This window comes from Malaya genurostris, chromosome 1, assembly GCF_030247185.1.
Source record: "Malaya genurostris strain Urasoe2022 chromosome 1, Malgen_1.1, whole genome shotgun sequence".
NCBI lineage: Eukaryota > Metazoa > Arthropoda > Insecta > Diptera > Culicidae > Malaya > Malaya genurostris.
The window spans coordinates 131282413-131307238 of NC_080570.1; positions in this window are offsets into that span (position 1 = coordinate 131282413).

Genomic DNA, 24826 nt, shown 5'->3' on the forward strand with positions numbered 1-24826 from the left:
TGGCCAACTTCCATGGATGGCCGAGCAGCCAATAAAAAATATATATCTATCGATAACTCATCTCAGGGCGATTTCAAATTGTCATGCCCTCTTGCTAAAATCGTTGACTATAAAATAGTCAAGTAGAGATAAAATACTTTGTTGATCTCAAAACTGACGATTCAACAAAAGAATTTGAATGTTTTCAAAGAACCTCATTGTTTTATGTATATATCATTTTGATATGGGCTCTGTTCGTCTGATAAATAAATAAGGATCTTTAATGATTTAACATTGAATGGATTATCAATTTTAAAATTCAATTTTGTAACTAATCACTATAATCAGTGTAGATAACGCCCTCGGTACGTAAAGTTTTTTTCGCAGTTTAAACCCCAAATCTGTTTTGTGATAATCCGGTAATAAAAACCGAGATGGAACTCCGAAGCGCACCGAAAAACAACCCAAGCTACCGATCCCTCCGTTCGGAACAAAGAATCGATGAGGCACCGAAAGCAAACACGAAACCTAAACCCCCCCACCCCCCTCCCCTCACCTAAAACTGCCTGCGAGCGAAACGATTTCGGTGCAGTGCCTCTTCTTTGTTGTTGGCAATGATGCGCGTCTCAACAAATTTTACGACCGACCGAAACAGCAAAGCTAGGATCCTATGCGAACTGCGCCTTGAACGTGCGATAACCGAGCAGACATCCTGCGGAGAATTCGCCTCGTGTGTGCTGGTGCAAGAAGAACATGATTTTCTTTTCGTTATCTTACTTCAGCCCAATTCTGCCGCCCCCCCGTTTTCCACCACCACCACCAACAGAACGCTCTTCGAAACCATTCCGACATGACTGCTATTCTGATACCGTTGGCGGGGCACGGATCGAATTTCAAGTTTCCGTGAAACGGTAGGTGCCCCCGGAGCATTTTTGCTGGTATGCCGTTTTCAGCCGAACCTGACAAGAAAAGATATTGAACCAACGCCAGCCGAGGCCATCCACCCGTTGGGGTAGGTCCGGTGCGAGACTGTCTGGCCTGTTCCAACGGGGGCCGTTAATCGCCAGCCCAGCCAACCCCCGAAAATCGTGTAAACATAACGGGCAAGCAAAAAAAAAAGAAAAAATAATACAACTCACGCACACCAGAGAGCCAGGGAAATTTTCGACCCCACATGAAAAAAAAAGTTGTAATAGTACTATACTAAGAAGAAGGCACTCGGAGTGGAGCGAGGCGTATTTTCGGTGGGAATCTTGAGAAATGACTCCGTTTTTTTTTTGTTTGGAGTTGCACAAGATGGCAGAACGAGAGGCTGGGAAATTCATTGAACCCGTCGTCGTCGGCGGCGGCGGCGGCGGCCTGTTGGTAGGTCGGTAGCGTCACATCCATGAAGCCGGACCAAATGCTTTGAAGAACGTCGACCCGCATTTTTTTTTTCTTCTTTTTTCTGATTTTCGGCAGTGACGATGACGTTCATGATGGGTTGCTGACGGTCGTAAATGATTTTGCCTTTCAACTTTCTCAGCAAACAACAACTACGACGACTACAAAACTCTTCCAAATAGGGCGACGTTGGCCAATTTTGTTTCGAGGACGCCTCCAAGGGATGACGGGGTTTTGGGCTTTGGGTTTGAGCGATGGATCAATACCCGAACGACTGTCGGTTTTTATGTGTTTCGTCTGGCTGGTTGATGACCTATCTCTGCGAGGAGTGGCTTTTGCGTGCGAAGGGACTCACATTTTTATCAGCAGACTTTATTATTCATAATATAGCAAACAGAAGGGTTTCATTCGCCACGTTAATCCTCCATGCCAATTAAATCCGAAACTCAGAAGGCATCAGGTCCCGGAAGAACGAGTTCCCATTAATCGAGTTAGGAAATGGCGCTTGTCAGACAGAACCTCCAACGTCCGGCTTCACAGTTCATTTCTCATGTCAATCTCCGCGACTAGATTTCTTTGTGCCGTCATATGCCACTCTTTCACACACACACACCCACCTACCTTCAGACCTTCTACTCCCCGGGGGGCCCCTTTCCTCCTCCCACACAAGCGACTGTGACTGTGACTGTTTGATATTTGCTAGCGAGCCTCCATGGAGTGTTGCATGGGAAATCAACTGGCCGAAAAATTAAAATGAGAATTTCGACTTTTCTGGTTTTTGCTTGTTTTCCAGACGAACAAATTCATACTATTCATCCACTCACCAATCCACTAGTCACAAGTTTCTTCCGACAACACACGGCGTTGTTCGGGTTAGGTTAGGGGAGGGTGGCGGTCGATGCTGAATTTTTGGCAAACAGCAAAAGCCTTGTCGGGAAATTTAAGGTAAAACGTGAAGGCAAGGACTGCTACCGGAATGTAGCTGCAGCGGTTTCGTCCGGCGATGAGTTATCAGATGGAAATGGGGGGGAAAAAATGTTATAGAGGACTTTTTCTCATTTTTTTTCCGTGTGCACAAATGATTTATTCCAAACTGCAAACTTGTGTATCCACATTTCACATCAGCGGAAGTCGAGCGGGTGCCGAGTGCAACGAAACGTACTCTCCGTAATGGAAAAGTTTAATTGATGGAAGTGTGACGTATTTAAATGCTAGAACTGGCGATGAAATGAGTCGTTACAGAACGAAAAAAAACTAACACATTTCCAGTTCAAAATGATTCAATATAAGCAGCCAGTTTGCTTGGAGATAGTCTCCCGACTTTTATTAGTTGACTTTTAATGTATTTTACGCATTCAAATCGATGACCACTTATTCTCGAATATCTTTCGTCACAATGTTTTACTAGTACTTCTTCCTGATTTTCAATGAGAAGCGAGATTAAATTTAAACTCACTTGGGTGCATTTTCAAAATTTCACAACACGAGAATGTAATGAAATTCCTCCAAATTGGATTTCCTAATAACTGGACATCGTTCATTAATACAACGATATAAAAACTTCAAATTGTCGGATTCCGAAAAGACAGAGAGCAAAATAACAGTTCGGCTGTAAAGTTCGTATCGTTTAATAGAAACACACATTTTTTTTGCCAAAATACGTTTTTATTATTCAACATAAATGCCATCAGAGGCGATACAGCGATTATAGCGATCTTCCAACTTTTCGATACCATTTTTGTAGTACGATTTGTCCTTTGCCTCAAAATAGGCCTCAGTTTCAGCGATTACCTCTTCATTGCTTCTAAATGTTTTACCAGCGAGCATTCTCTTGAGGTCTGAGAACAGGAAAAAGTCACTGGGGGCCAAATCTGGAGAATACGGTGGATGAGGGAGCAATTCGAAGCCCAATTCGTTCAATTTCAGCATGGTTTTCATCGACTTGTGACACGGTGCATTGTCTTGATGAAACAAAATTTTTTTTTTCTTCAAATGAGACCGTTTTTTTTTAAATTTCGTCCTTCAAACGCTCTAATAACGCTATATAATAGCCAATGTTGATGGTTTTCCCCTTTTCAAGGTAGTCGATGAAAATTATACCATGCGAATCCCAAAATACAGACGCCATAACCTTACCGGCCTATTGTTGAGTCTTTCCACGCTTTGGGTTCGTTTCATCGCGTGCAGTCCACTCAGCTGACTGTCGATTGGACTCCGGAGTGAAGTGATGGAGCCATGTTCCGTCCATTGTTATATATCGACAAAAAAAATCGGTTTTATTTCGATATAACAGCTCCAAACACTGCTCAGAATCATCAATTCGTTGTTGTTTTTGATCGATTGTGAGCTCACGCGGCACCCATTTTGCACAAAGCTTTCTCATATCCAAATATTCGTGAATAATATGTCCAACACGTTCCTTTGATATCTTTAGGGTGTCAGCTATCTCGATCAACTTCACTTTACGGTCATTGAAAATCATTTTGTGGATTTTTTCACGTTTTCATCGGTAACAGCCTTTTTTTTACGTCCACTGCGTTCATCGTCTTCGATGCTCATATGACCAGTACGAAATTTTGCAAACCACTTACGAATTGTTGCTTCGCCCGGTGCAGAGTCTGGATAACACTCATCAAGCCATTTTTTGGTATCGGCGGCACTTTTTCTCATCAAAAAGTAGTGTTTCATCAACACACGAAATTCCTTTTTTTCCATTTTTTTCACAATAACAAAAGTAGCTTCACTCAAAATGCAATATCTCACAAACTAATAATCAGACAGCTGTCAAATTTATACACGTATCTTTTGAAGGTTGGTTCTAACTGAAAATGGTATGGATTTAATTCTAGTGGCGCCCTCTCATAGAAACGATACGAACTTTTCAGCCGATCTGTTACGCGTGCATGATCTTCCCCCGCAGACCAGTGATGGGTATGTTCGGGAAAACATGTCGCAGTACGGTGAAGTTCTTTCCATCGAAAGGGAAGTATGGCGGAATTTTTTTCCGGTATCCGGAATGGCGTGCGAGTGGTACGTATGCAACTACGTAAAGCAATTCCATCTTGCATCGTTTGTGGTCAAGATGGAATACATCCGTGTAAAACGCTGATTACGTATGGAAACCAACTGGTTACATGTCAGTTTTGTGAACAACCTGCACACTACGGCAAACCTTGTACTGAAACTGCGAAAACAAACAAAACAAACAAAAACAAGGACAACCGCTCAACAACGGAAACTAGTGAATGCAGTGCTCCTGTTTCAAAAACACCTTCACCATCTAACCAAACAGCAACTGCAACCAATGTACAACAAGGCGCTTCTACAGTAACTAGCAATGAGATCAAGACTGCGAATAACAAGGAAAACGAAAAGAAGACGGAAATCAACAATGCCACCGATGCGTCAATGGGCGAAGAGACGAATGGAAATGGAAGCCGCTCTCCCCCTAGAAAAAGGGTGACAACGAGATCAAATACAAAAAAAATTTATTTAAAAAATCGGCTCAATCGGCCACGTAAAGCTTGTACACAAATAGGCCTGAATAAAAATGTCTTTTAAATAAAAAAAAGTAGTGTTTCTTTTTTGAATATCGTTTAAACTGCGCATTAAAAACATTTCTGAAACTATTGACAACGGAACTTACACCATTGTATAACATCTTTACCTTATCTCTAGAAACAGGAACACTTCTGGATATATGGAAACCCGAGCAGTGTCTGAGATCAAGTAGAAAACTGATTTTGATGTTGTGATATTCACATTTTTTTTTTTTTTATTTCAATTATAGAGGCTTTAACATCTTAGGTCATTCGCCTCTTCGGACCAGAAAATCTTTCTGACCCTATGTGCGGGGTTGGGAATCGAACCCAGGCGGGCTGCGTGAAAGGCATCGACTATCCCATCACGCTACACCCGTCCCCATATTCACATTTATCGATTACTCAATTTTCTGTTGTTTTGGTCGTGTTGAGTGTTAAAAAATCAAAATCGAAAGCAAAACCTGTTTTAATCCACCTAGTGGTGTAGTGATGCCTTTCTCATGTACATATAATATTGTGGTATTCTATTCAAAAAAATTCTCTTCGAGTTTTGAAAGAAACCAAGAGATTCTTTATGCATAACATACAGAATAAAAGAGTGCTTTGATTGCGTAAGCCATCCTTAAGAAAACGGAATGGGATCACTATTATATGCACTTTCCGGAATCCGGAACCGGATACCGGAAACCAGGATAGCCGGAATCGGTTTGTTTAGTTGCCTACTGATAATGACTATCGATTTGTGTAGTTTTGAGACCAGTTTAGAAATTTTTTTACGTATTTTGTTTCGCCGGTTTAAGTGACGGTGTACAATATTGAACACACTTTACCCTATAACTCCGGAACCGGAAGTCGGATCCGGATGAAATTCAGGAATTCCGTATGGGACCGGAAGACCTTTCATTTGAATCTAAGTTTGTGGAAATCGGTCAAACCATCGCTGAGAAAAGTGAGTGAGATCAATTTTTATATATATGACCACTATTTCCGGTACTTCCGGAACCGGATACCGGGAACCAGAATAGCTGGAATCGGTTTGTTTAGTTGCCTACTGATAATGACTATCGATTTGTGTAGTTTTGAGACCAGTTTAGAAAATTTTTTACGTTTTTTGTTTGGCCGGTTTAACTGACGGTGTACAATATTGAACACACTTTACCCTATAACTCCGGAACCGGAAGTCGGATCCGGATGAAATTCAGGAATTCCGTATGGGACCGGAAGACCTTTCATTTGAATCTAAGTTTTTGGAAATCGGTCAAACCATCGCTGAGAAAAGTGAGTGAGATCCATTTTTATATATATGACCACTATTTCCGGTACATCCGGAACCGGATACCGGGAACCAGGATAGCCGGAATCTGTTTGTTTAGTTGCCTACTGATAATGACTATCGATTTGTGTAGTTTTGAGACCAGTTTAGAAAATTTTTTACGTTTTTTGTTTCGCCGGTTTAAGTGACGGTGTACAATATTGAACACACTTTACCCTATAATTCCGGAACCGGAAGTCTGATCCGGATGAAATTCAGGAATTCCGTATGGGACCACGAGACCTTTCATTTGAATCCTAGTTTGTCAAAATCGGTTCAGCCATCTCCGAGAAAACCTAGTGAGATTATTTGACACATACACACACACATACATACACACACACAGACATTGCTCAGCTCGATGAACTGAGTCGAATGGTATATGACACTCGGCCCTCCGGGCCAATTTTCACTGGTCGGTTTTTCAAGTGATTGCATAACCTTTCTATATGAGAAAGGCAAAAATATTCCGATGATATCAAACAGAAACCTATATCTGCTATCAGCGAATGCAAACTGAAATCTTAATAAGATATAAAATTTCTCAGCTTGACAACAAAACTTGTTCTCAATTTAAAATTATTATCGAACAACAAAAACAAAACTGGAATGCATAATCAGTTTCTGATTTGCTTTAAAAAGACATTACTGAAAACAAACAAATCGCGAGCACAGACTAAAAATAAACTGAGCAAGATAACCTTGAGATAGCATACGTTTAGGCGATATTACTTGCAACAATAAAAAACGCACTTTGGTGGTGTACAGAGTGAGCGACTGGGTTTCGAACCTAGGTGATTTGGATTCCGAGCTCGTTTCGAATGCTATGGACTGTGACACAAAATTTTCGATCATATGACAAGCAGTGTTGATTCACAAAGCTGTATGTAGGTAGTTTCAGTCCATGTGCAAAGTGAAAATGCGCTCAGTGCCTTTTTCGTATTCGTAAGCTGTATCATGTGCCCATCATAACATCAAATTGAGTTGTCTATTTGATCTTACTCTACTCAAATATGTAATAACTTAAAAATGCGCTTTAGAGGGAAGTCTTCCATAATACTGCTCACAGGGAATCTGAGTTAGGAATCTGACAATAAGGAGATCCAGATCATAAGTTATTTCGACTAATTGAGACAATGAATGTCCGCAGATAGTACTAAACTGTTTTTAGAAAAATTTTACTTCTTGTTGAGACTTAAAATTTAGGATCATTCAATGAACTCGAAATGAAGATTAAGTAATTCATTTACTTCCTCAAGATAAAATGGGTTTAACATGGATAATTCGAAAAAATCAGACTATTTAAAAGAATTTTAAAAACTAGTTTTCAAGTCTTTCATATATTAATGCAAAATCGTTGTACTATATGGGCTTCTGTACTAAAATATGATTTAGCTCAAAACCTGACATCTTCAAAGCTTTCTTGTATGGAAAAGTGTTTGGGATGTCAAGGTCTACATTACGGGGAATATGTTAGTCAAGAACTCATTCACCAAGCGGTGCCAGAGAGCTCGAATGTCATGTAGAAGATAGATTACGATATATCTCTGAAACACGATGATTCAGAACGTCGATGATTTATGAAATAAGGTGCGGGAGCTCTAAACTGATCATTTAATGGAAGCATTTGTTGATAATTCTCTCACTTGGTGGCGGTAAAGTGCAGTCAAATATTCTAAATTTCTGTGATTTAGTAAAATGATTTTTGTCGTGAATCCGACTTACTTTACTATGGGGGACCTTTTCAAAATTTACCCTGGTTTTTGATCGTGAATATCTCTTGTTGTATCTAACGTATCAAAATAATTTTTGCTACATGTCATCGGAAATATGATCACCATTTTAGGATAAAATTTTCAGTTGTATGACATAACCATAAATAATTCAAAATTAAAGTTTCCTGAGTCGTACATTTGAGGGAAATGGTTTCAAAGAGACATGATTAATCAGTTGTTTAGAGATCTACCAGTTTCGCAAAAAATTTCTACGATCTCTAATTTTTTCTTTTAGTATTAGAAAATCGGAATTTTACTTAGGAACTTTTCACGCACTTCTATCGAAGTTTTTATTAGAATCTATTGTTTATTTAATTGAATGTGTTTCGCTGACTTCAGGATATACAAGTGGTGTCAGATATTTTTTTGTATTTGTTAACATATCATATTAATTCCTTTTCCACACCATCGGATATATGATAAGCAATTTGTGATAGAATTTTCTGTAGTATAAGATAACCACAAATATTAAAAAAATAAAGTTTGATTTGGAAATCAAATTCTGGAACTGAGATCTGGATTGTGATTCTAGACCTAGACACAGGAGCAAAATTTCCGAATAGAATTCTGGGCTTGAATCTGTATTTTGAAACTGAATTCAAGAGCTGAAATTGAGGTTCGTACCAGAAATTGGTTCAAAAATACTTGTCCGTTCTGAAACTGAGTTCTGAGTTTGAAGTTCTGGAACTTCGGACCAAAATATAAAAACTTGGTTTCACAATTCTAGAAGTGTAATTGAATTCAGGAACTAGGATCTAAAGATTTTTCGACTAAGATCCAGATCTGGATTAAAAGCTGAATTTCGGAGCTCACTTCCTGATCCAAATTGGAAAACTGAATCCTGAATGCATAGCTCAGTTCCCAAATTCACTTGCAAAATACAGGGTCAGTGATCCGTTGAACCCCCCCTAGGGAATCAGAATTGTTCTGGAGAGTGATGTCATCGATACATTTGGTGAACTGTTTAAGGATAGACAAATTGAAATATTTTTTTCGTCAGTAAAGAATTATTATGAATAGACTCTAGGTTCTGAAATCCGAGACAATCTAGTAATAGATCCAATTTTGTAAACAGCTTTGCTCGGGAACCCTACTTCTTAGAACCTGTTTTCACTATTAAAAATTAAAAACATGGCATTAATAAAAAAAACGGTCGAGTGCCACCGATTCTAATATTTTGGATCGGCACACAGCTCTCGATTTAAACAGAGTTTAAATTTTATCTCCCGTTACATTGCGCAAATTATCTGTTAATTAGAAATCTCAAAAGTTATAGCAATTATTTGCATTCAAATGCAAAGGTATCAAAAGATAACTTGACAGCAAAAGGTTTACACAAAATTGCATTTGAAATAGTCTAAGGACCCTTCACGATTAATTGAATTGGATGCAACGGTAATTAAACTTCTCAGTTACCATGATAGTGTTATAAGGTACAATTTCTTCAATTAAGGAAATAATCGAATTTAAAATAATTCATAGTGATCAATACAGCCTTTCAATTCCTATCTATCGCATATGAATGTAGCTTCTAATAAAATTGATGCAAACTATAGCACCACCCAAATAACCAGCAAGCACTAATAATGGCATTAAAATAGCCTTTAATGAGCACCAAAAATGCTTATAGCTCTATATCTGCAATCTGAATGCTCCTCTGTTGTAAATCAATCATAATTCAGCTTTCAGAATGCACACCAGTCATAAATAAGCAGTATATATGATTAGCCGTATATTTGGCTAAAATCGGTCTGAATTTAGTCCCAAGTGCGATTGAAATGCCAATTGGCGATTATTTGCTGTCATAATGTGGCATTGGTATGTGTTTATTGGTTACCGGGGCAGTGCACATCCAGTTACAGTTTTCTGTGACCAGATATGCTTCAGTAATGATTTTCAATAGAGCAACGCAACCAATTGATAATTGAGATCATCATTAGGGTGGCAAACAACCGCACGATTGAGCTACGTTCCCGAGAAGACCAAACACAAATCAAACACATTCCGAAACATCCTTCATGCTTCAATCATAATCATTCTCAACAACGTTCAGTCAAGAATCTCATAACCGGCAGGACCCCATTTCCAACGACAGGACCTCTCGCCTCGTTTTGGATGAAAAGTGGTTTTGGTCGTTCGGTCGGTTCGGATTGTTTATCGGCCCGGTTTTGTCACTGCTGCCACTGAGCAGACTGACAGTTCTTCCGAAAATATGTGCACACACAAAAATAGAAAAATCAGTGTTCCTGCGAAGGCGGGAAAGCTTGTTTCTTTCTCCCCTGCGTTGGTCTCTCGGTTCGGATGCGTCGGGGTAGCGTCGCACCACAGTCAAAATCACACAGGCAGGAGTCCAGTTTTCGCTGTGTTTGTTCGTACTTTTCACTCTTCACTGCTAAGCTTTTCTCCGTACGTGATTCGTATGTGTTTACACACCCTGCCACCTCTTTGGGGTCGGAGGACGAGTCCAGCAGGAACTTTGAGGGAGGCTTTTGGAATTGGAAGACACGAACGTGACCGCCCTTCCCCCCTCGGCCTCGGTGTTCATCACTCCCATCGTTCGTTTCGTCCCGTTTCGTGCTAGCTGCTAGCTGGCAAATAGGTCCGCACCTTGGAGCGGAAGGTGGAACAGTGCATTCCGCCCTACGAAAAGGTGTGGGTGGCTGTTGCCCCACCTCGACGATGGATGGGAAGTTGAAAAGGGCCAGACGAAATTATTGATTTGTGCGTTTCGGAAAGAGAATTTGTGTGACGTCGAGTCGGAGAAAAGTTCGGAATTTTCGGGTGTAATTTTTGCGATTACAATGAAACAAATTCGTGACTGTTTGCTTTCATGCGAACGCGTGGTGCCTGATGATGGACAGCTCATCAAGCCGGCACACGATTCGACCTGAGCAACGTTCCGATGGGAACGCTTTTTTGTTGAGTAACTTTCCCTAGGTTGCCTTTCGAAAAAAAAAAACAAAAATGCAAACATTCCAGGATTTCGGGGAATGTTGGGAAAACTTTGCAAACTAATTTGCTACTTACCCAGCGCCAGCCTGGTATTGCATCTTGGCCCGACTGAACGGTACTGTGACTACGCCACAGTGGAAAACTTTTGCGCCCTAGTTTCCGAACACGTGACTTACCAACTAGATGGCGCAGACAGTGGGTTCGACATTTGAGGTTTTCGTCGCAGGGGTTCAGGTTAATTGGCACTGTTAATGAAGTTCGTTCCATCCCGGTCGCTTGCGTTGGCTTGTGTAATGATTAAGTCATCCGACTTAGTAGTAGACGTAATCGTTGCAGATTACCTGCAGTTAGATGCAGTGTCTAACAAAAAATATTCGTAATACCTCAATAAAATCAAACCTGAAACTGTTTAATAAACTATAACTTGTTCACTCTGGATTAATTCAGTTAGTAACAAGTGGTTTGTTTTTAAATATGAAGTTTTATAGCTGACATAAAAAATACAAGGGGCAGCCCAACGGTTGTTGTTCGGTAGTTCGAACTGTTTACGTAAGACTACATAACCAATATCGAAATCATGGTGATTTGTTTTTCAGACATTCCACACAGCACCAATCATTATCCGACTGTAATTTTTTAAGGGCTGTGGAATACTCAGAGTATGAAGTAGAGCGAAGAAATGTAGAAAAATTCTCTCGCAGTTCATGCATTGAGAGACACGAGTTCTCGTAGCATCTTCTACTGGATTGAAAATGTTTCATACAGTATAGATAAATATCGAGCAGCTTCTGTTAAATTTTCGTCAATCACCAACACTGCTTGCAGTAATACATGAAAAACACAGAGTATATTTTATTATAACTTCAATAGTTTATCGATAGATTGTTTACAAGCTCGCACGTATAAAATTCTTTACTCTTTCAAATAGAATTGAAAGCGTATTGGAATCTCAATTGAAAAAATAGAAGAAATGTTGTCATATTATTCCAATATCCAAACAATAATTCATAGTTTCATTTTTAGTGTTTATTTTTATTTGACAATTTGAACCACGCCAGTCGAAATCTAGTACCACATTGTTCAGATCTCGATCAAGAAGTCGAACGCGATACGTAATGCCACGATTCAGTCAAATCGACTTCAAAAATAATCGTTTCGAGAAACTCAATTCGAGATGCATAATGTCAGCCCTGGTTTGATACCGTTAGACCATTTATGATTTAGTAGTCCTGAAAAAAGGACCATTTGGTTTCGGAAGATTGCGTTTGTATTCTAGGAATTAGAGCGGTAGATTCGGACAGTTTTCTAAATAAGCTCTTTACGTTACTTTTCGGATCCTGAAAAGAACCGTTAGTGGCTTTGGAGTCCTGGAAAAGACTATTTGGTTATGGATGATTACGTTTGTATTTCTGGAAGAAGGACACCATTTCAAGTCATTCGTAAGTTTGAACCTTGTCCTGGAACAAACCATTTCATAAATATAATTGTAACACAAGTCGTACAATCACTCATATATTTCAATATTTCATATATCTCAATATTTGAGTGAAAGAAACCATCAAAACGCTGTACGGGATTTCAGAGTGGCCAAATTGTGGAATTCTCTACGATATTAAAAACTTTTCGAACATTTGTCTCGAACTCGAAGCAGTCAAATGCTAGCATTATTTGCGTTCGTTTGGTACGAATTTCGCACTGCAAAACTAGCACAAAGCTAATCAAATTGTTCTAGATTTGCACTGGACTGATGATTTTTACTTTCGATTTTCAAAGAAGCAATCTTAATAGTTTTTCACTATTTAAACCATGTTTACGTAATAAACATGATATTAACAACAGTCTTACACCTTCTTCCATTGGTTTCGTGGAGGAATTAGGGGAAATACTCAAACAGGGAAATAGTGAAATTTTGAAAATGCACCCATATGAGCATAGTAAAGAAAGACATAGTTCTACGTCAAAATTTGAATATCTTCAAAGGAACGATCTCACCAGTATCCGATATTTTCCCACGCAGTTCGTACAGTACAACGATTACACCAAGCTTAGATCGAAGAACGCCGACAATGATGTTCTGATGTCGCTTTGACTGGTCATAATTGGGTTGGGTGGCAAATTCTCAGTAACGAACGCTTAAATTATGCAAAGTACCACTTGTCACCTTTGCTTCAAAACATTATCGTACTGATTTCGATTGAAAATCCTGTTCACCTTCTCATATAACTTTAATAAAGGTTACTAAGGGTTTTCTTCAAAAACATTTTTCTTTAAATATTAAATAAGAACAAAAAAGTGTGTATGTACATACACTAGCAAAACCTTTTCAATTTTTGATAGTTTTTGCTAAAGTTAATAGGAATTCTTCGTTTGTATTATTGTATTTGTATTTTCGTTCTAAATGACAGTTTAAAATTTCAAACACTTTCCGCTCTGTTGTTCCTAAATTGGAAGTGAGATCCGAGCAAAGGTCAGAAGCAGTCTATTTTTCTAGACGTTGTCTTCTTTATTTGAGTTTACGTTTGAGAAAATAATTCAGCTGTCTCTTAGGAAATGAAAAGAGTTCAATTTTTGAGTACTCGAACACGATTTCCGGTACTTCCGGAACCAGTGTAGCCGAAATCGGTCCGTTGGCCAGTAACTTGCATAACCTACAATTTGAAACAGTTTTGAATCAAATTTAGAAGAATTTTGACTCATTTATGTTTTTATCTCAAGGGTACCGGTTTGTGCTAGAGTACACATGACTGTATTTAATTGTTTTACGTTTCGAATTCAACTCATCAGATTATATCAGACTGCTAATACCACCTCGCGGGTCAATATAATCCGCTAAGCAGTGCGTAAATATTCTAACATTGAATGAATCTGACTGTTAGAATATTTACGTGTTTTGCAACATCGCTCTATATAACCGGTTACAATTTCATACACACTGTATCTCAGGAACCGGAAGCCAGAGCTGAATAAAATTCTACATCAACCTACATCTCAGAAAATCGATTGCACTTATTTAGTTCGTTTTACACATTTTACTCCGAAGCTCCTGAACCGGAAGTCGTATCCAGATGAAATTTAATTGAAACGCTATGGGACCAGTGTTGGGAAGAAGTCAAAATTTAGTAATTTTTAGACAAAAAAATCATCGATCAGAAAACTCACTGCAGAAAAGTTCAGTTCTGATTTTTTGAGAACACGATTCTCACTGAAACTGATTTCACATGGCAAAAAAACAGTTGCGAAAAGTCCACTGGCAAACATTCTACTCAATGATATTCAAGAAAAAAGTTCGCAGAAGATTTTTTGGAAATGAATTTTCATAGCCTCAACTCATTGCAGAATACATGATGATTAAATTCGCCGATGAACAAAAACTGAACCATTCTGAAAATGTTCAGTGTGCGTAGGGTGGTTGATCAGTGAATCAATGATGGTGAGGTATTTGATATTTATTCGGCACTATCGTGGCGGTGGAGTAATATCAATAATAAGAACAGCAAGGGCTGTGATTAATAATAGTTAGAATGATAATGAAAACATTGATAAAAGCAATCACAAATAATGTTATGCAACTGATGAAAAAATAATAGCCAATTTGGCTTCAATAACGTACGCAGAAGCAACAGGAGCGCAGACTACCGCTATACCAATTCAAACGCGTCATTCAAACACTGCTCCTTCTGTGTGCCAACTGGAATTAAAGCAGCCTTTTGTCGCTATAATCACTGTTTGGAATGTGAAAAAAATATTATTGTTCATATCCACCCTACATGCATCGAGAATATCGTTGTTATTTCTCAGTTGCGGTTCAGTGGCGAATTTATTCAGTAGAGATTTTTTATTGTTGAAAATGTAATAATTAAATCTTGTACGAAGCATTTCGGTATCGAACTGAAGTGTAGTGAAATTCTGCATCGAAATATCATCGGAGGCTCTTATACCTGTCGATTAAATATTTGTGGGTGGAAGTTCGTCATCAAATTTTGCTGACACTAAAAATCGCTTGTGACCTTCGAGGTTCAGAGTTTTGTGGATGCTTGTTTCATGAATGAAAATATCGGAAGTGATTTTTTTCAGTCACTGAGTTTTTTTTAGAAAATCTCTTGAACTGATTTTTCACGAGCGATAGTGAAATGAACTTTTTCTGATCATGATTTACCAATACTGTATGGCACTATAAAACCTTTAATTTTGATCTAAATTGAAGAAAATCGGTTGAGCGGTCTCTGAGAAAATCTACTGCACTTATTATTCGTTTTGTTTTGCACATTTTACTTCGTTACACCCAAACCAAAAGTTCGAATCCTGTGAAACTCAATAGCAAGACCAGGACTCTTGGTCCTTTCATTAAAATCTAAGTTTGGGAGAATCGGCTCAGTAATCTCCGAGAAAACCGAGTGTACATTTTTGGTACATACATTTTCACGATTGTCACAAACTTAGATTCGAACGAAAAGTGTTATGCTCCCATAACTTGCTATTAAATTTCATCTTTATCCGACAAGCACAAGGGAATATGTGCAAACGTCATTAATGTCCGCACTTGCCGCAGTGCCAATATTGATTCTGACGACTGACCACTGTATCTGTATGTGTGACAGCTGTATCGCGCAAATGACACACAGAAGTTCTATGAGAAGGTGAACCGCTCACGTAGAGGCTACACGCCACAGGCCGAAGAGTGCAGAGATACCAGTGGTAACCTTCTCACGAACGAACGTGAGGTGATCGACAGGTGGAAGCAGTACTATGACGAGCATCTGAATGGCGAAGCACAAGATACAGAGAACGAAACAGGAATCAATCATCAGTGCACGCTCAGCCAACGACAGATTCCCAGCCCCTGATCTTTCGGAGATAAGTGAGGAGATCGGCAAGCTGAGGAACAACAAAGCCGCGGGCAATGATCAGGCGAGCTGCTCAAACATGGAGGAGAGGCACTGGCTAGAGCGCTGCACTGGATGAATTCTAGGATTTGGGAGGAGGAGATTCTACCGTAGGAATGGATGGATGGAGTGGTATGTCCCGTCTACAAAAAGGGCGATAAGCTAGACTGTTGCAATTATCGCGCAATCACATTGCTGAACGCCGCCTACAAGGTACTCTCCCAAATTCTTTGCCGTCGTCTATCACCAATAGCTAAGGAATTCGTAGGGCCGTATCAAGCGGAATTTACTGGAGCCCGCGCCACTACGGATCACATATTCGCGATAAGACAAGTACTCCAGAAGTGTCGTGAATACAACGTACCCACGCATCACCTATTCATTAACTTCAAAGCGGCATACGACACAATCGATCGAGAACAGCTATGGCAGATCATGCACGAATACGGTTTCCCGGATAAACTGACGCGATTGGTCAAAGCAACGATGGATAGAGTGATGTGCTACGTCCGAGTATCTGGGACGCTCTCGAATCCCTTCGAATCTCGGAGAGGGCTACGGCAAGGTGATGGACTCTCTTGTATCTTGTTCAATATTGCCTTGGAAGATGTGATTCGAAAAGAGAGGATCGAAACGAGTTGCACGATCTTCCGAAAGTCCGTACAACTTTTTGGCTTCGCTGACGATATTGATATTGTGACACGTAACCTTGAGAAGATGACGGAAACCTACATCGGACTGGAAGCTGAAGCTAGGCGTATCGGACTGGCCATAAATGCGTCGAAAACAGAATACATGAGAGGAAGAGGCTCTAGAGAACAAACACTACGCCTTCCACCACGAATATTGATAGACGGTGACGATATCGAGGTGGTTGACGAGTTCGTGTGTTTGGGCTCACTGGTGACCGCCGATAATGACACCAGCAGAGAAATTCATAGACGTATTTTGGCAGGCAATCGTGCGTACTTTGGACTCAGAAAAACCCTTCGATCGAGAAAAGTACGTCAACGCACAAAATTGACCATCTACAAAACGCTCATTAGACCGATTGTTCTCTATGGCCACGAGACCTGGACTATGTTGGCAGAGGACCAACGCGCCCTCAGTGTTTTCGAAAGAAAGGTACTGAGGACCATCTATGGCGGAGAACCACCCATCGTACGGGCAGCTAAAATCGGACGTCTACGGTGGGCTGAGCATGTCCTAAGAATGTCGGACGACAGCCCAGTGAAAATGGTTCTAGAATCTAATCCGACTGGTACAAGAAGAAGAGGAGCGCAGCGAGCAAGTTGGATCGATCAAGAGGAGGGTGATCTCAGAAGAATCCGTCCCTTGAGTGGCTGGCGACGAGCAGCCATGGACCGAGTTATGTGGAGACGTATGCTTGATACAGCAAAGGACACCCCAGGCCTATAACTGTTAGGTAAGGTAAGTTGTAATCGGTATTTCAGTTATCATGACTGGTTTACCTTTTATCCGTTATCTTGAATCATTTCGAATGTTTACTAGAATCTCACTTGAATTGTAAGAGATATTTTGTTACTTCAAGTGATAAATGATAAAATGGTGGTTAAACTGAGCTTCGGTAGAAAGAGAAGCGAATGAAGGACGGAATGATGCCCATTCGGTGCGACAGCGAAGGGTGTGTGTATTAGAATGTGGAGTTTACTGCAGTAGAGTGAAGTCGTCAGTGTGTGCACATATTCGATTTCAATTGAATTCAATGAAGTTTTACAGCACTGAACATGAGCATGAAAAAAAAATATTGGGACTAATTTCCTCAAAGCGCAGTTTTTCATTCATTAAACAGCGACGAATGAATTACTTCGGTTGTATCTTAGAATAGATTGGATTGGTGAAAAACAATACTTTAGGCAACAAATAAAAGCTTATTCGAACTCCTTATTTTCATTTCCTTTGTTTATTCGACTAACTCTACTCATTTCAAATCGAATGTAAAGGGTGATTTTTTTGCTGGTATCTGTTTGGCAACACTGGTTTTGACAGATCACGCGTGAATCGTGTCTTGTGTCATTGTCAAACCTGTTCAGTTTGGTCTATAATTTTTTTTATCTTTATTGTCTTCGACTAGAGGTGACTTTTACTTTATAACTACAAACTTATGCTATCTTAAGTATAATATTTTCAACTTGAAAGTGCCAAAATCAAATAAGCGATACACGCTATTGAAATGAAGACAACAAACATTCATTGGGTTGTTCTGGCCGTACTGTGTGCGATGAAGTGAGCGACAAAGAATTTCCGTTCTTCGCAATGATCTTTCCGGAAAATTTAAATATTTTTTTCCAGAAGTATGGGGTAATCGGTTATATCATTTAGTAGGTCAAAAACGAAAAGTTTGTTGAAGGAGTATTCGTCTGTTTTGTAGAGTAGATAGGTTGATGAAAGCACAGAGATTCTCGTCACGAAGTAATTTATCCAAGGTAGTCTTTGAAGTGAGAATCGGACGAAACACTTCAGCACCCTTTCGATCCAAATCGTAACTCCATACTCCAGAATATTTACTGCGTACTAATACGATATAAACTGTTTCGAGGCAATACACGTCTTGGAAGTTTTGAGTGTTTGTCCCAAAACTGCATTGGCTTTCGCAGTAACGAATGAAAGCTTGCAATCGAGCAATTAATAGACGAAGCACGCTCAACTGAAGCCACCATCATTGAGTATTGAGGTCAAGGATATGTTTTTGCAACTACTGAAAAGGCAAAATGAATAGGCAAATAGTCTGAGAGAAGTGATAGATATCTTACAAAAATATAAATGTATAAGAAGGCTTGTTCCAGAGTTAGTGCGTTTCGTTCATCTACTTGTTACAGTACCAAGATCATTTTGTTCGAATGAACGAAGTTTTTCCGTTCTTCGTAGGTTAAAAACGTACTCAGGATCAATAATGTTGCAAGTTCGACTCAATAAAGTTTTTATATTACGAGTCTATCGCGACATAACCGACAATCTCGATTTAGGAAAATTCATAAATTTAATGAAACTGTAAATCATAACTGGTTTGAGCAGTTTCTCATTACTTGAAAATTTCTAAAATATCCCCTAATCGATTGAATGTTGGTGAGTAGGATACAACAGGAATAGAAGTTTTGTCTCTATGACAGGTTTATTTTCCCCATCTTTGTTGTGATATGATTTCTCATGTCCTAAGCATTCATGTGCCGAGAACAGCTCAAACTGAAGGTCAAGAATGTTAACCGTACATACCTCATCCAGCAGACGCATTTATGTTCAGTATGATACAGGTAGTTGTGCAGATAATAAAAAAAACGTCATCGGATGCGTTGACAAAAATAAATTATACAAAAGTCAAAATTTTGATGATGCTTTCAACGAAAATAAATAACGAATCACATAACCGTTTGTTTTTGTGCACTGTAAGCACACAAAAAGCTGTTCGCATTTTCAACGGTGAAAATTGTCAGTATTTAAATCTAATTACTAGCGCATTGTATTGTACGTCAATTCACGAAAACTTGAACACATCAAGCCGGGCCAATTTCAATGACATTTGAAAAATAAAGAAAGAAAAACATTTCCCCATTTCCAAAAAGCAGCTCATTTCTACGTATGCCCTCATGCGGAGTATTTTCTCTTTCAGAAGAGAAATAACCCTCAAAAATAAAAATTGTACAGACAACGAACCGTGTTGTGCCAGGCTCGTGAGGTGAACAAACTCCGGTAACCCTTGTTCCGTTGTACCGCTCTCTTGTGCGCGCCTAGCCGTACCTGCTGGTGACGACGCTGATGCAGTACCGCCGAAAATTTCAAGAGCCCCTAACCCTTGACGCCACTCGGTTTCAGTTTTGGCCCAGCCCAGGATGATGAGGAGGAGTAGGAGGAGGAGAAGGAGGGTCAGGTCCCCGGTTCCATCGGTGTGTGCTGTTTCTTTTTTCTTTTTTTTTTGTTGCCCATCCGCCCGCTCACTACTGTGGAAAGGAAGCGAATTTTTTCGGGTGCACACATTAACTTGTCTCTAATGCTGAACACTTTTATCCACCTTCCTCCTCCTCCTCCTCCTCCTGCGCTAAGCCTTTGGGCTGAAATACGTGTGTGCGAATTGCACAACCTCCAACCGTACTGCTGTTTGTTAGAAGAACGATTCGAGTTCTCGACTGTAGGTGTGCGAGTCGGTCTGCTACTTTAGACATGTGCTAAATAATATGCTTTTTACAACTTTTTTTTACATCCATCAGCCCATTAAGAAGGCTCTCTGAACTGTACACTCGGCAGGAACTGCGTCGATTTCCTTTTTTTTTGTTCCTGGATCGGTTTCTCGCCGGAAAGGACACCACACGGCAGCGATGTATTAGAATATGACGGAATGTGTTCGCCGGGAGGGAGGGGTGGGGGGCTTAATTGTTCGATTTGTTCCGAAGTACCCGGAGGGCTTGCAACAGCGAGGACACACCTGGGAAAAAAATGCTTAATTGTAATTCCATCCGAGCTACATATCGTCGAGCCGTCCCGTATCATGCATAAAATTTTCCATTCAGTTCGGGCAGCTCCAGACATTTGCTTCCAATTTTTTTCTTCCGCTCGTTCAGTTTGAGACGTCAGACGAGTTGGAGTATAGGTACTAAATGGAGCACTTTTTTTTTTACCAAACCGTGAGTTGTTTTTTTCTTTCGATTTGTGCTCGCGCATAGACGAGTTGGAAAATTTTCCTATTCGCTGGGTCGGTATCAGGAGATTCGATCAGGCAAGCTTCCAGCGAAACATTTTTCTCCTTTTTTTTCGCCCATACGTAACGGACTTAATTCTTGCAGGAGGATGGATTCGAACATTACGACATTGCGGAGCTTGTTACCCGTTGTTCGAACACATCCGGGAGATTAATTCAACCTGGTGGAATTTGATCGATATTAGGAACTATTTTTTTTAATTGGTATTCAGTGGAAAAGTTGTCTTATTAAGAAGGATTCTTTTTATCGGCTGTATAATTTGTTCGCTTTTCTCACTCGAAAACAATTTTAAATTATCTCTGTATCCCAAAAGATTATCATATCGAATAGTCCATCTGATTTAAATCCATATCATAAACCTACAGGGTCCGGCACTCGAAGTGTAACCAATTAAAAAGGCCATGAATTCAGTTTGGAAAATTACTTTTACTTAATTCAAAGTACAAAATGTGTAAAAATAATACAAAATTCAGAATCAATTCACTTTTGCTCGATATGACCACCTTTTGCCTTGACTTGATGACTTGAGAGAGCGAAGGAGTTGCTTCGTTTGGCCGAAAGCGGTTAATTTCCGAACATTGTATTTTCTGACGAGAAAATTTTTCCAATTGAGCAATTCGTAAACTCTCAAAACGATAGGGTTTACTTGACCGACCGTTCATACGAGAATTTGAGTTATCGATTGGCCACCAGGAGGCAGCACCCGCAACAGATAATGGTTTGGGCCGCTGTAACCGCAGATGGGCGCTCTCCAATCGTTTTCATCGAGCCTGGCGTCAAGGTAAATGCGACATATTATCGGGAAAGTATTCTGGAGGTTGCTTTGAAGCCGTGGGCAGACAAACATCTCGGTGGCAGACCATGGACGTTTCAGCAGGATTCGGCACCGTCTCACAAAGCTCGAGTGAACCAAGAATGGCTGAAAAACAACGTTCCGAACTTCATCACGTTCACACAATGGCTCTCGAATTCACCAGATGCGAATCCAATGGATTATTCTCTTTGGGCCATTTTGGAGAGCAAAGTCCGAACTAAAAGATACACCAGTCTCGAGGCGCTGAAAAAAGTTATTGTCCGCGAGTGGGCCAAAATACCTGCAAGTCACATTCGGCCAAACGAAGCAACTCCTTCGCTCTCTCAAGTCATCAAGTCAAGGCAAAAGGTGGTCATATCGAGCAAAAGTGAATTGATTCTGAATTTTGTATTAGTTTTACACATTTTGTACTTTGAATTAAGTAAAAGTAATTTTCCAAACTGAATTTATGGCCTTTTTAATTGGTTACACTTCGAGTGCCGGACCCTGTATAAAATAATTTTGACGTGAATATGTCTTACTTTACTATAAGTTGCCTTCTAAGAAACTTAGCATGTAGGAAAGCGATAAGTTGATAAATGTAGGGGAGACCGAAGCTAAACCGGACAGCTTAAATATCTCAAGAATTAGCAATTATTTCGATTCATGGATTAATTTTATAAACGCGCCTTCATTTTACAAGCAGACATCAGTTAGCTGGGTGGCGCTGTGTCAATTCAGTTTGGTGTCGTGTTCATGTCAAAACGTGCTTTTAAAAGTCCAGTGATTATTGAGTGTTTTCGATAATGTGGAAAATAAAACAATCGTTTCGTACCTCAATATTAGGGAGCGGGTCATTTCGCCAAAAGCCATTCCGCCGAAAGTCGTTTCGCCAAATGCCATTTCGTGAAAGTCGTTTCGCCGAAAGGGACATTTCGACGAAAGGGGCCCGCCGTCGGAAGCGGCGGCCTCTTGCATACAAATCTGTAACCGCCTCGATTGCCCGGTCCACTCGAAGCTAGGTTTTTTTGCTTTAGTTTGGGCCTTATCGTAGCGAGGTCGGACAGCACACGAATCAAATCGATGTGACGACGCCACATTAGATATTTTTTCACTTAGTAAGCGGAAAATACCACATACAGATACACCTATGAAAAGGCCTTGATGTTTAGTGGCTAATAGTCAACAAGTTTTCTTGGGAACTCCGCTCTGAAGTTCATGAATCAATCTTTATTCAAGAGTACAAGAATCAACATTTATTCATCAAGTAGAATTGTAGGTCAACAAAATGGGCGTTAACGTATTATCATTCATTTGTGTTTATTTTATATCAATTATAATTATAATATTAAGACTATTGCAGGAGTCGGCGAAATGACTCTTTCCGCGAAATGGCTTTCGGTGAAATGACCCTGATCCGAATATTGATATTAGCATTTCTTTTCTCTTTGTATCTCTTATTAAAACTAGATTTAGTACAGATTTAAGTAAAACGTTCATTAACGCAAAAACGATCAACTAGTCTTCAATAAAGACTCTAAAGTCAGTTTCTGCATACATTACAGTACCCATATATTCGGCGAGCAGGATTATGCCTCAAGAAAAGTTGACCCCAACAGACCAAACATTCGAACATGGTTTCATTTTCTCCGCGCTCATTTAGGTATTTGAGATTTGACGCCCTACTGTGTTTGTTTTTTTTTTGGTGAAACTTTGGGTCTGGTTTATCCCCGCGCTTTCTTAAATTATGGATTTTGGGTTGGTCATTTCACTACAACTTGGAACGAAAACTAATGCAATTTTTTTCAAATCACAAATTGGGAATCGTAGCTGAAGGGTGAAACAAGACAACGGTATATAATAACATGGTTGAAAACCTAGTGGCGAAAGGTGTTTGTTTTTCAATATCAACAAAGTGTCCGATTTTTCTCCGGTCTCTCCTACCAATTCGGGTAAACAAAACGGGTGTCAGTTGAACAGTGTGTCGAGACCGATAAATAATCCCCGGCTTTCAAAACTCGGTAGTTGATGAGGATCGTTTCTCGGTAATCGGCAATAAGCAAATCGAACAAATCTGCGATGTATCGCCTCGATTCTATGAACACCGTTCAGGTAGCAGCGGTTCCAAACTGCAGAGCAATATTCGAGAGCTCAACGAACAGTAAAGGGTACAACTGTAAACTGCTTAGTCATCCTCATTGAAAATTATAAGCTACACAGTTCGAAAAAATCTTGTGATTTCACATCTTTTATGATGCTCATAAATGGAGCCTCGTATTTCACACGGATTCATATTGAGGAACATGTAAAATTGTGTGATTTGAAAATTGCAGTAGTTTCAAATCGAATGAATTAAAAAACAAAAGATCGATAGCAACAGCACGATTTGAACCAAGAAACATTAGATCACAAAGCACGTCAGTAAATCGAATGACCACAAAAGCCCATATCCCTTTGATGAATAATTGATCCATAATGAATTCATACAGCGATACTTGGTAGCCGACTTACACTCGGAGCCTGTAAAATTCTATGCTAGTGAAATTTTGCGTCATTTGAAAAGTTAAGTAGTTATGAATTGTATCGTATGTAGAATTATGTTACCTGTAAAATTTCAAAAATTTCAACGCTGGTTGATCTTCCAACCAAGAAGTATTCGAAATGGAACGCCAATTTTTTCCTCGTGAACGTCATGGCCGAGCACTTGTCGGGGTTAACTGGCAGTCATTCTGGTGATCGACTGTCTCACCGCTGCCAGACATACACCTCAAACGATACAACCGTATCCACCAGGATTTTTCCACATCGAAATTTTTGACATTTTCAACGTAGGTGAAAAGATAAAATCGCTCTGTGAACTAAGATACAGGCGACAATGTTTTGCCAAATTAGATTTGGCAACCGTGCGTGATTCAATTTTGGTTGCCGTCTGGTGACCATGGCTGCCCAGGTAGCCAAAAGGCCAATCGGGTACTTATCGCGCTTGCTTTTCGTTCGACGCCATCTTCGATCTAAATGCTTGTAGTACCACCAGAAAATTAATTTTACTCAATGAACAAACATGCACGCTAAACTCCAGACTGAAACGAATTATTGAAAAACAGCGCAATTTTGATTTAAAATAAAATACTGGGAACGCTTCAAACTTGAATTTACACATTTTAAGGGATAAATAACATTTCCAACCTAGGTTTCACACGTTTTACCGGCCAATGTCATCTACCAAAAATTTCTTTTCCTTTTCTCAAACAGTACAAGTGCTTGGAACATTGTCATACGCAAACTATAGAAAAAGGCAAACGACTGTTGTCAGTGAGGTGAAATTCAAGACAAACTGGCATTCTCTGTCTTTGATGGCACAAAACCACAAGGCCCATGCACAGTGGTTTGAATCGACAAAAACCTGAACTTAATTCTCTAGCTGTTAAACCGTTGATCCGATATACATAATTCCTTCGGAGAACTCATACACAACAATATACCGCGTGATTTCAT